This window comes from Dipodomys merriami, unplaced genomic scaffold (genome assembly GCF_024711535.1).
Source record: "Dipodomys merriami isolate MVZ:Mamm:240054 unplaced genomic scaffold, mDipMer1.0.p SCAF_48, whole genome shotgun sequence".
NCBI lineage: Eukaryota > Metazoa > Chordata > Mammalia > Rodentia > Heteromyidae > Dipodomys > Dipodomys merriami.
The window spans coordinates 2,260,167-2,274,157 of NW_027206046.1; positions in this window are offsets into that span (position 1 = coordinate 2,260,167).

Below are 13,991 nucleotides of genomic sequence, written 5' to 3' on the forward strand. Positions count from 1 at the left end.
GTCCCTCAGCTCCTCAGCTCAAGGCAAGCACTCCACCATTTGAGCCACAGTGCCACTTCTGGTTTTCTGGTGGTTAATTGAAGATAAGAGTCTCATGGACATTCCTGCCTGGGCTGGCTTTGAACCATGATCTTCAGATCTCAGCCACCTGAGAATCTAGGATGACAGGCCTGAGCCACCAGCTCCCAGTCACAGACTCTTATCTCCAGTAAAATACTTAGAAATGGCTGGAAGTGGTATGGTGGCTCAACTGGTAGAACACTAGCTTTGAGCACAAAGAGGCTCAGAGACAGGTCCTGAGTTTGAGTCCCAGGACTGGCAAAAACCAACGGCAACAACAACAACAAAATCCAAAAACCTAACTGGAGTTCACCAGTATCCATGTGATTTTTGTGTATTGCAAACAGGTTTGGGCTGTACTGAGGAAGTGTATAAATAGAAAATAGATAATATCACTCATTCCAGTATTCCATTACTGACTCTACTTCCTGTAACAAATATCTATGGACATCGGGTAGGATATGGCTGACTGTGGTGCATGCTGGGTGTGGGGGGAAACGGTGGCAGTTTTCATTTTTGAAGTTGCTGCCAAGAGCGAAAACACATTTATGGGACATAGAGTGTGAGTATTTGGAGAGATGGAAAGAGGCCTCCGTAGTCAAGCAGACAGGAGGAGGGTCCCAGGAAGAGCTTACTAAATGCATCTTCAGCCAGGGACAGTGCTAGGGGCATGCTCCAGCCAATGTACAGAAGGCAGGCACACATCCTGGCTTGCTTTCTGCCCTGAGTTTCTTTCCACGTCACTTTGTATCTGTAAATATTCTAACGCACAGGAAGTAAAAGTAGACTCTATTGTTATTATTTTTCTTTTATGCTGCTACTGGGGCTTGAGCTCTGAGCCTCTTGTTATGGTCTGACTTTTCCACTCAAGGCTGGCACTCTACCAGTGGAGTGTGAGCGTGGCATTATTTGCGGATGGTACCTTTAAGAGATGGGAGGTTTGTAGGTCATTGGAATGGGGTTTGTTGGTTTGTTTTTGGTGCCTCTCTTTTTGTATTATCATATTTTTATTGTCTTAAGTACAGTACAAAGAAGTTACCATTCAACAAATCAGTTTATAAGTACGATGAATCTTCATCAGTGTCACCCCATTTATCAATCTCTCCCATCCTTCCCAGACCCATCCCTCCCCTCAATTTTCATAATTGCATAGCATATACATTAAATATTAGGACTGTATTCTTCCTCTTCCTCTTTTCTTTTTTAAATTATCTTTAAGTAGTTGTACAAAGAAGTTCCCATTCTACAAATCAGTATATGAATACAAGGTGCCTGACAACATTGTTACCCATTGCTCCTAACCTATCCCTTCTCTCACTTTTTTTTTTAAATTGAGATTAGGTGATTACATAAATTTCACATATTTCATAGTATTGTGGAATAGTGATACTTAGTTAAAGTCACAAACACATTTTAACCTTCACAAGGCAAATTGTCATTATCATGGTCTATAAAGTTTGTGAATTCTATGAGCTTTGACAATCCAATTATTTCTTCCACATCAGATGACGTTTCTATCTCTTTCCTTTTGCTTAGTGTAAGCTGTTCCCTCTTTCCCTCTCATTCCTCCTTTCCCATCACTGTCTTTGAGTTGCTTAGTTCTTTCTTCTATGTCCAGTTGGTGCCTGTCTTGAATCTTGCAATCAGGGCCTAGGTACTGTCCTTAAGCTTTTTAGCTCAAGACTAGCATTCTACCACTAGAGCCACAGCTCTGCTTCAGTTTTTTGGTGGTTAAGTGAAGATGAAAGTCCCACAGAATTTTCTTCCCGGGTGGCTTTGAACAACAACCCTTGAACTTCAGTCTGGAATGTATTCTTGAAGGGTCTGTGGGAACCTGTTTTCTTCTGTTCTCTCTCTACTTCCTGGCTCAAGGTGTGGCCATTTGTTCTGGACACAAGATCCTGCCATTGTCATCTGTCACCCTCATCAGAGTTGAAACAATGATGAAGTTGGCAAGGTTTTAACTCTCTAAAACTATGAGTTAAAGAAACCTTTTCTCTTTAGAAGTTAGTTGCCTTAGACATTTCATTGCAGTAATGTGAAGCTGACTAGCAGACACCTAGATTCTGGTCTTAACTTCAGGAGGTTTTTCTTTGTAAGAAGTCAGACCAAGCATGGATAAGGAAAGCACAGCATCAGAAGGCAGGAAGATTGGCCATGCTCAGTGACACATTCTCAAAGGTGTTGGATCGACCCATTGTGTGATGTATGCTTATTGAATTAAGACATTATTCAAAGAGTGCATTGAAAGAGCACATGTTGACATATAGAGCACCCAGAAAATGAAAAACACAACAAAACAAAAAAAGAGAAGTAAGCACTTAATATTCTAAGTGTGAGAACCCACGAAAATGTTGCTATGCCCTATGAACTTTGACCCCCGTTGCTATAGTGGGATGTGTACTGGTGTAGATTTTCTGGTGCCTTTCATTTCACACGCAGCAGGAGCAGCTTAGCATGTGTGCGGGCGGGCAGGGTTGAGTTGCAGTGCAAGCCCCTTATGGCCCCTCTTGGTGAAGGTTCCAAAGAGGATGCTCCAAAGTAGAGACAGTGGGAGGTACTCCCAGAAGGTCAGCCTGAGATCCTGAAAGCCTGTATACAGCTTTCCCTGCCCTGAGTGGAAAGAGTATACTGATCTTTATGTGCATTCTCCCCCCTATAAACAAACATATTGTCAAAGCAGAGCCCTGGGCCTGTATTAGGCCTTGTAGTTGAAAGGTGCTTTAGGAAGCACAGTGGCTTCGAGAGGCACCTCTGGAGGCTTGAAAGGCCAGGGAAAGGGCAGCACTGGTTACTCAGAGCCAAAAGATATTCCATTGCATTGGCCCTGAATTCCAGGAGAATAGACAGCTACCTCTCAATACTGTGGCTAAAAGCTACTCTTCAGCAACTCTGTCTCACGAGAGGTGAGAAGATGCCTAGAATTAGCAACCCAGAGCCCTAGGAAAGGCTGGAAATCCAGTCCCAATCTCCACCAAACTGAGGCCATCTGGCTGTATCAATTAAGCCATGTGTCTTCTTGGATACTGGCAGCTAAGACTACACATGGTTGGAGCAGGGCATTGGGCTAGCCAATCAGAAGGCTTTGATCTGAGGCTTGCAGAAAAACTGGAAAGTTTGTGAGACTCTTACCTCCAATTAACCAGCAAAAAATAAAAACCCTGGAAATGAAACTGCGGCCCAAGTGGTTGAACACCAGCTTTGAGTGAACAAGTCAAGTGAGAGTTTAAGGCTTTGGAAGTTTAAATCCTAGAAATGGACACACACACACACACACACACACACACACACACACACACACACACACACACACACACACACACACACTTATACAGATGATTCTGCAGGTCACCTCCCCCTGGGATGCAGTGATAGATGCTGAAAGTTGGTTCTAGCATCATTACTAATTCACTCCCTGTTTGGTGAGAGTGTTGTACACACAGCAGTAGTGTGGAAGCTTCTCAGCAAAACAGTCCCACCATGTGTATTGTGAGTGAGGGTGGGCATGGGCGCATCCCCTCTGCTGGCTGTTTAGGGCCCTCTTTGTGCATCTATGGACACTGTCCATTCAGAAAACAGCCTCTCCCCACAGTCACCAGAAGTGGCATGAGTGATGATCACAGGATCTTTGGTAAAGTGGGCTTTGCAAAGTCATTTCAGACATTTTTATATTCCCTCTCTGTTAAAGCTGTCTACCTGAAGTGGAGTTGGGATGTATGGCAGAGATGAATTTAGTAGTTTGCTGAACAAAGGGATCAAGTAACAATGATTACTATTTACCATATACTCGTAAGTACAGTGTACCAAGAACAGTGGGAGCAGATCCTATTGATGGTTTTGTTTGTCTCCTATGTTGTTTATTTATTTATTTTGTGCTGGTACTGGAGCTTGAACTCAGGGCTGAGTACTGTCCCTTAGCTTTTTCATTCAAGGCTGCTATTCTATCACTTGACCTACTTCTGTCTTCTTGAGGTTAATTGGAGATGAGAGTCTCTTGGAAGCCAGGAGCCCATTTGGCTTACACCTGTGAACTGAACTACTTAGAAGCCAGAGATCTCTAAGGGTTGAGGTTCAAAGCCAGCCAGGGCTGGAAAGTTTGTGAAACTCTTATCTCCAATAAACCAACAATAAAAGCTAGAATTGCTAGCTCTGTGCAAAAAAAGTCAGGGACAGCACCTATGCCCTGAATTTAAGTTCCTAAACTGTCACACAGAGAGGTAAGAAAGTGAGAGAGAGAGACAGAGAGAGTGGGAGAGAGGGAGGGAGGAAAGAAAAAGAGGAGAAAGAGAAAGGGAAAGAGAGGAGAGAGAAAGAGACACAGAGAGATTTGTTTGTCCAGATTGGCTTAAAAATGGGATCCTCAGATCCCAACCTCCTCAGTAGCTAGGATGACAAACATGAACCACCAGCGCCCTGCATGGAGTTTTTTTTATATGGTACCTATTTATACATTGTGACCAGAACTAACACCGTGGTTCTGATGAGGGCTGCTGAAGCACCTCCTGCCAACCTTCTACCCAGACGTGTGCTGGCCCAGGAGTCATGAGAAACAAAGGGAAATCTGCACGTGCTGTTGGGCCATATTCTGGTCCTAGATACCATGATGGTCCCCTAAGGCTGCCATGGACCTGGAAAAACCCTATGGCCTAGAGACACTATAGTCTTCTTAAAATTGTAGCACAATGTATTATTTCCATGTGTACTAAATGCTTTGTAAACAAACCACGGTGATGCCAGTCAAGTAAATGACAGCATGGCCAGTTACATACTCAACATTTCCCAACCATTATCTTAGATTATATTCCTTCCATTCGTTATTATCATCTTAACATTAAATGCTAAAAAGCCTCCAAGGGCCCTTCAGAGAGTACTTCAGAAGAAGGTATTATTACAGGAAGTGACAGCTCCATGCATGTCACTTCTCCAAACCTTCCAAGGGCTAAGATGTGGAGTGGAAGGCAGAGAACTAACAGTCCTTAATGTAGGCTAGTGTGTGTGCCTGTGTCCGAGTCTTCAACAGAAAAACAGGTATAAAAAGAGAAAAGAATAGAAAAATTCTTCAGTACTAATGTAAAGGAAATGCATTTACAGTTATATGATACCTTTGTATCTTACCCTAAGGACTATCAGAACAGAGCTCAAACCAAAAATTGAAAGTTTCTAAAGTGAAGCTTACAGTCTCAAGATGAGTTTTTGTTATTAAGATGATTACTTTTAGTTTTTTTCTTTTGAGATAGGGCTTGCTATAGAGTGGCTGCCTCCCTCAAATTCATGATCCTCCTGCTTCTGCTTCTAGAATTATATGCCACACGTGAAAATATTTGTCATACGCTGAGCATCCCAAGTGAACAGTGTTTCTAAAGTCCATATCGGCATAGTAGAGCACAGTGAATGCTTACCCACCTACAGCAGCTTCCAGACCTGTGCGCTCTAATTGTTATGCCTTATATAGATGATATGTTACTATCTTTGGAGGGGTCCAGTTGTGGGGCCTAAACTCTGGGCCTGGGCACTGTCCCTCAGCTCTTCAGCTCAAGGCTAGCGCTCTACCACTTGAGCCACAGCGCCACTTCTGGCTTTTTTTCTTTTTGTTTTTGTGGTGCTGAGGAATTGAACCCAGGGCCTCATGCATGCAAGGTAAGTGCTCTACCACTGAGCCACCTTTCCAGCCCCCATATTTTACTTTTATATCCGTGTTTAGTTGTACGTGTTGTGTTGCATACTTTTTCTGTTTGTTTGTTTTTCCTCAAGGTTTTTGCTCTTCCACTTGAGTAACAGTTCTACTTTCTCACCTTTTGGTGGGTAATTGGAGTTCAATCTCATGGACATTTCTGCCCGGCTGGCACAGAACCCTGATCCTCAAATCTTAGCCTCCTGAGTAGGATTACAGGCATGAGACACTAGTATCTAGCTCGCTCTCTCTCTCTCTCCTCCCTCTCTCTCTGTGTGTCTCTGTGTGTCTCTGTGTGTCTCTGTCTCTCTCTCTGTGACATATTGGTGTTTAAATTAGAACTTCCAATTTGCTAGGCAAGTCCTCTACCATTCTTTTTCCAGGGCAGCCTAAACTTCGGACTGTGATCCTCCTATTTATACTTCTGGCATAGCTGACAGGCACACACCACTATACCCAGCACTTTCTTTTCTTTTCTTTTTCTTTTTGCCAGTCTTGGGACCTGAACTCTGGGCCTGGGCGATGTCCCTCAGCAGTTCAGCTCAAGGCTAGCCCTCTACCACTTGAGCCACAGTACCACTTCTGGCTTTTTCTGCTTATGTGATGCTGAGCAATAGAACCCAAGGCCTCATGCATGCAAGGCATGCACTCTACCACTGTGCCGCCTTCCCAGCCCCCATGTGCAGAATTTTCTGTTGAAAATGTGGTCTCACAATCTATTTTATCTGTTCAGGCCTTGAAGCATAATGTTTCTAATCTTATGTGTTCCTGTATACCTATCAGAACGTGCACAGGACACTTGCAAATGCTTCTTGATTCTCCCATCTCTAAGTATGTTCATTACCTCCAGATGACTCCACAGAGCAGCTTCAAGGGCAAACTGATCTTTAGGTCATAAACACCTAACAATACCCTAGGATAATGGGAAGAGAGGCAAAATGATTTGTGCAGGATGAGAGCAACGGTGACAAGGAAGGTATGGATCTGACCTAGAAAGGACTCCTGGAAGCTGAGACCATGCTGGCACCAAGGCTCAGCAGTGGACGTGGGGATTCCACAGACAAAGTGTGCTGCTGTGTACACATGAGCACATTGCGCTATGGGAAGGGAGATTTCAGGCTCCAGTTTGTTTTGAGGAAGGTCTTATGTGAGGAAGCAGCATAGGTCATTGGGCCCTGAGAGGATGACCCCCACTTCTTTGACAATGGAATTGAATGTGGAATTCTGATAGGCAGAAAACTGTAACTAACAGTCTCGTCATGGGACACAGAAGCCAAGAATTCAGAGGCAAACGACCCTATAAACAGTTTGTAAACCACAGGAGCAGATTTCTATCTTTATATACTATATTCCTTAAAAGCAATAGTAAAAAAAATACTAGTAATCCCCTCACCACCATGAAATATTTCATTATAGAATAAAAAATAGTCTTCTCTTTAATAAAAATGAGCACCTATAAAAAAAAAGGTCTGGTTATATGTGTAATGTTGGTTTTCGAATACTTCTTTGATTTTCCCACCTCTAAGTATTGGCATTAGCTCCAGATGACAGCACAGAAGGGTTCCAAGGACAAACAGATTAGGCTACAAAAAGTTAACAATGACCAAGGATGTAGAAGCCAAAATATGTTACAGAAGGACATGGCAGTCAGAGAAGGCCATGAAAGGCAAAAGGATTTGAGCTGGATGAGAGAAATAGTGACAAATAGGGCATGGATGTGACCTAGGACTGACTCCTGAAAGCTGAGTCCATGCCAGTACCTAGGCCTAGCAGATTAGGTTTGGACAAACAAGGTGTGCTGTTAACTCTAGAAGTGGGTTGTGAGGGGCATCCTGCTTGCAGGAGTTCACTCCCCCTTCCCAACATGCAAGTCTGGGTATAGGATGGACAGCCACAGCAGGGAGTCCTGGCAGAAAGGAGTTATGGGAGGCTCGGGATGGGGAAGCTGGGCTCTGACTCTCGCTGTCCCCAATCTGCCTCCAGCATCCTTTATTCTGACTTCATGTGGAAGGACTTTGCCCCTAAAGATTTTTATGAACACATGAACAGAAACAATCTGAATGAACTTAACGCACTATCAAATGCTCAACATGGCCTCCTCAGACCAGCTCCCCCACTTACAAGTTCTTGTAGAGCAGCTGGAGGAGCCCGTGACTAATCAGAACAAGGAAGGGAGGGAGGAGTCCTTGTGTAGCCACCTGAGAGCTTGTGAGTAGGGATGGAAACAGGGCCCCTAGCGATGGGCTTCCCAGGCTGATGATTGGCGGGGAGTTCTTAGTACTCCCCAGCTTGGCAAAGTGTCTTTTGATAAGATGTTCTCTTCCAGGAATTGTCTGCTCTCAGTTTGAAAGCACTCAGCCATAGCCATGGGTGAGAAAAACCCTGCCTTCTCATCAAAGTTCAGTCTCAACTCAAATGCTACAACTTCCTCCATTACATCCTCATGGCAGTTGAGTCACACCAGAACTTCTAGAGTTCACTCTAATCCTCATGTACCTATTTCCATTCCCAGATTTTTGTCAACATAATGCAGTTACCCCTGAACCTATGCTAAAGAAGCCCCCAGTGATGTCCGTGGTGATAACAGGTGGAAATCGGGAGTCATCATTGGACTGCACCAAGTGTGTGGATGGAACCTGGTTATTTTCATTTGTAGAAAGGCCACAATAGGTTTTGATGTCTACAGACACCCTATGCAACCAGTGTCCACTTGAGAACTCAGGAAGAACATCTTGTCTTATGTGTGGGGGTAGATTCCATTGTGGACCCTGAATTAGCCTTCCTGCCTTAGGCAACTTGGAAGAAGATCTAGTGTTAGATCTTGCTTCCCTCCTCCCTGGGCAAATACCTATTTTACTTTTTGTCATGATTTACTATGTATTGTTTTAATGGTATGAAAATGTCCGTGTTTACATGATGTTGTACAATTCTTGAATACAAAAGAATGTGGTCTTTTCTACCTCCAATCTGATATCCTGAGCACATGGGGCCTGAGTGGGAGGAAGCAGAGTGTGCTGGAACTGGGGAAAGATTCTGCTGGATTTACAAGGAACTGGTGACTAGAGGGAGCCACAAGGAATGCAGGCAGTGGAGGATGCAGCCTGTGCCAAGATAGGACCCTTGATGCTGAGACACAAAAGCTCTGTGTTATATCACAACAGGTGTCTTTGGAAACTGGTCCCACTTGAATCTCAAGCCCCCACCTCTTACTAGGGATAACTTCCCCTTTCCAGCTAGTCAGGTAAATGTGTTGATGTTTGAAGCTCTCTGCCAACAATGAGCCAGTCTGCACTGTGCAAATATAGAACATATAAATTTTAAAAGCTAGAGTTAAATATTTGGTGCTGTTTTATGCTCTTAAGATGTTCCTTGTGTTGGGGTTTTCATGAAGATTTTCTAAGTCTCCATGAGGGTTGTCATGGACTGTAAGTTATCAAGATGACACAATAAGAGTTCCATACCTGGGTTTGGAGAATGGTCTGGAAATGAGCTTGCTGCACATATTAGTTTACTTGGCTAGGCATTTTTCTCCGTAAGAAGTTATTGTGGCGGGGGGGGGGTGGGGCTGAGAGGGTGGCTCACTGGTAGAATGCTTGCCTTGCATGCATGAGGCCCTGGGTTTGATTCCCAAGCACCACATAAATAAAAGGAAAAAAGCCAGAAGTGGCGCTGTACTCAAGTAGTAGTGCGCTAGCCTTGAGCTGAAGAGCTGAGGGACAGCAACCAAGCCCAGAGTTCTGGCCCCAGGACCGGACCCCCCCCCCCAAAAAGTCATTGTGGCTGCCTTTTCGTGTTCATTATATCAAAAGCTTCAACCTCTAATATGTAAAAATCTGAGGGAATATCTAACTGTCTTTGGAAAAGGGTGTCGTTTGGGGTAGCAAAACATTTTCTTCTGACCATGTTGGCATTGTTCTACCCAAATAGATCAATGCGTCTCTCTATACCAGGTTAGGAACAGTTCTGAGTCTCCCTGTCTTGAAGCACAGGTTCTGTGAATCCTTGAATTTCATCTGCTCTCTATCCCAGGGCAGTGGATTCTGAGAGGAGGCCGGGGCCCTGTAGTGTGGCAGAGGTGCATGTGCAGAGGGAACATGGCTGGTTGGCATGCTGCAGTGGGAAATCCAGAAACTCTGGCAATCACCAGTTCAGTGAAGAGGACTGAGGGTTTAGGAAGGGACCGAGTGAAGAGTGTGCATGTAGGGGGTGTGTGTACAGAATGGTGGTGCTTGAAATTAAAAGCTGGCCACTGTCCCTGAGTTCTTTCACTTAAGGCTAGCACTCTAGCACTTTGAGCTACAGCTGGAGATAATAATTTGATAGCATTTCCTGACCTGGCTGGCTTTGAACCCTGATCCTCAGATCTCAGCCTGCTGACTAGCAAAGAATACAGGCCTGAGCCAGAGACACTGATACATACCATTTTTGTGTGTAGACTATTGGTGGTAAAGAAGACTCATTTACTCAAGAAATAAAAAACAACTAACAAGGGAGATTGTTGCTGAAAATCTACATGTCTGACAGAAGACTTGGGTAACATTGTGACAGGAAAAGCTAAATTCCAGAATTGGGATTGTTTTCCGTATTCACTATATACATCATTTATATATAATGTATAATAAAATATAAGTATATATGTATGTATATATTGTATAATATACTATATGATAATACATATGTTTGAATTTTTTGGGGGTCCGGTCATGGGGTCTGAACTCTGGGCCTGGGCGCTGTCCCTCAGCTCTTCAGCTCAAGGCTAGCGCTCTACCACTTGAGCCACAGCGCCACTTCCAGCTTTTTTCTTTTTGCTTGTGTTGTGCTGAGGAATCGAACCCAGGGCCTCGAGCATGCAAGGCAAGCGCTCTACCACTGAGCCACCTTCCCAGCCCCACTATTTGAATGTATTTTAAAGGAGGACTAGCATGTGATATTATGGGTCACGAATATATTGTTTCACAAAGCACCAATATAAGGGGCTGGAGGTGGTTCAGTGGTAGAGCGCTTGCGTTTCATGCATGAGGCCCTGGGTACGATTACTCAGCACCATATAAGCAAAAAGAAAAAAGCCAGTAGGGGTGCTGTTGCTGAAGTGGTAGAATGGTAGCCTTGTGCTGAAGAGCTGAGGGAAAGCACCCAGGCCCAGAGTTTAGGCCCCACATCCAGAAACAAAGAAACAAAAAACAAAAAAAAATGAATATGAAACACATTATTGGGGAAATTAGTGATATATCTGTCTTAAGTCAACATAGTTCAATTCACCAAATGCTTTTGCAGAAAGGGATCCTGTGCTGGACACTGGTAGCTCACCCCTGTAATACTAGCTACTCAAGAGGCTGAGTTCTGAGGATTGCAGCTGAAAGTCAGCCCGGGCGGAAACATCCGTAAAACTCTGATCTCCCAATAAGCGACCAGAAAACTGGAAGTGGTACTGTGCCTCAAGGTGGTAGAGCCCTAGCTTTGAGCTGAAAAGCTGAGGACAGGCCCAGGCCCAGATTTCAAGCCTCAGGAACAATCCCTTAAACCCCCCAAAATATGGGAGGGCACGTAATGAGCTGTTCATATGTAGCTCAGGTCTGTGATCCTAATTAATCAGAAAACTTGGTTCTGAGTTTCAGAGGTTCTACCCTCAGGGCACTAAGTTTTGAGAGAAGAGCTGGGCCCTCCAGGGGCACAAAGAGACATGTGCAGTGGAGGATGGCTTGTGCCTGTGCTTGGATGGGAAATCCAGAAACTGAACCGCCATTGCCACAGTCGAGGAAAAATGAGGCTGAAGAGGAGCAATATCCATGCTGGGTAGGAAAGTTCCACGAATCTCTCATCTCCAACTGACTACAAAAAGCTCCAAGTGGAGCTATGTCTCAGAGGGTAGAGCAATAGCTTTGAGGAAAAATGCTAAGGGAGAAGGCAAAGGGTCCAAGATCACAAATGCGCGCGCATGCGTGCGCACACAAACACACACACACACACACACACACACACACACACACACACACACACACACTAACCAGAGTAACTATTGTATCTTAAATTCCTATGCAGAGATTGGACAACAGCTCAGCAATGTGTGAAATTCCTTCTTCCCTTTTGTGCTGAGGGAGGAGGACAGATCATGGGACACAGAAGCAAAGACTACAGAGGCAAATAACTATATAAACGATTACCTTGTAAAAAGCAAAGGAGCAGATTTCTACCTTAAATACTATATTCCTTAAAGCTATAGTAAAACAAGTCCTAGTCATCAAAATAAGACAATGCAGCACCTCTTCCTTTCTCTGCTTGCCTCCATGAAATATTGCAAGTATAAAAAATAATTTTCTCGCTTACAAAAATGGACACATATACAATGGATGATTATAAGTGTAATGTATGTTTTGCAATACTTGTTAGTTTTTCTCATTTCTAAGTATTTGCATTAGTTCCACATGACCCAAGAGAGGGGTTCCAAGGACAAACAGATTAGGCTACAGAAAGTAAACAATGGCCTAGGATGTAGATGTCAAAACTATGTGCCAGAAGGATGTGGTAGTGACAGAAGGCCCTCAGAAACAAAATGATTTGAGCCAGATGAGAGGAATAGTGACAGATAGGCCATGAATGTGACCTAGCAGTGACTCCTGGAAGCTGAGAACAAGCCAGAACCTAGGGCAAGCACATTAGGATTGGACAAACAAGGTGTGCTGTTCATTGTGTCTACATGTACACATTGCAATATTGGCTGGATGGGAATATTTCTTGTGTGAGGAAGCGGCAGAGGTCATTGGCCCTGACAGGTGACCCTGCCTCCTTCACAATGGAATAGAACATGGAACCCTGATAGCAGGCCACGGTAACTCACAGTTGGCTCAAGCCAGCTCACTTGGCCTGTGCCTCAGGAACCAGAAACATGTTCTCGTGCTGTATTCGCAGGTCTCGAGACTCTGGTCTCAGCCAAGAGCAGTATGGGTGCCTCAGTCAAAGCTGTAGACACTGGATCAGTGGCAAGCCACGAACCAACCATCTCAGAGATTTGTCCAAAAAGAAACCTAGGAAATCACAAGGCAACTCAGGCAAGGTATACTCATGATAGAAAACCCACTTAACCCCAACCCAGCCCACAGTAGAACCTTCTTAGGTGATTTGTCAATACTGGGATAATGCTTTCTGCATAGTTTTCAATCCACTCGATCACAATTAGTCCTTTGTAAGTGTTCTCATTTCCATGATTTTTTTCTGATTCTTTTTCCCACCTTAGTGTGCCAATGAGTCAGCCCTGATCCTGAATGTGCCATGCAGTATATGGAGCCCGGAGGCAGGCCTGCTGGACATGCTGGTGATGAACCTGGTCCCTGCCTACCAGAAAGGCGATCTCTTCTATGTTGGAAACTTCCTCCACAATTATAGACAGTGGGGGACAATGCAGCAAGTGCTGGATATTGTGTTTAAAAAGTGAGTGTTCCCCCTTGCTTTGCATCTGGGTCTCTTCAGCCCCTCCTTGCTGAGTTGTGGAGTACTGGGCACCCCTCTGAACCTGTTGATTTCATGGGGGTCTTCTCACAGGAGCTTGGCATGAGACAAAGAAGTGCACCCCCTGCCTACTTTCTTAGTAGTGGTCTGCCCAGGACATTTCCTAGAAAAGCTACTGGAACCTCAGAAGCTGGCTTACTGAGGGGCTAGGATTACAGGCATGTGCCAGTGGCACCCAACTTCTGCCCTCACCTAGGTGAGGTTCTAGGAAATCACATTTCCCATGAGTAAATAAGGTTTCATTAGCAATTGGATGTCTGTGAATAATGTAGACCCAGGAAAGGCTGGGGTGTGGGGAAGGCGGGTGAACTGGAGGCTGAATCACTTCAGAGACCTCAGGGAGGGATTATGTTAGCTTTATATATTTATAACCCCTGAAGCTTTGATGTTTTTCAGTTTGTGCCAGTCCTACAACTGAACTCAGGGCCTGAGTGCTGTTTCTTTGGTGCTCAGAGCTACCACTATAGCATTTGAACCATAGGTGCAATTCTGGCCTTTTAAAAATTAGTGTCCTTAGACTTTTACTGACTAATCTCTATTTAGACTGTGCACGTGAGATATCATGTTCCTGATTAGCTAGAATTTGAGGTATTAGCCACTGGCACATTTTCCTTGGACCAAATGCGTATACCTCTCATAAAAAAATTTTTTTACTGAACTGTATAGACATATCTCACTTGTTTATGTGTCAGATTCCATTCCCATCTGGGCATGAGCCCATCCCATATGTGTCCTGTGTGGGCAGAAAAGGAGAAGC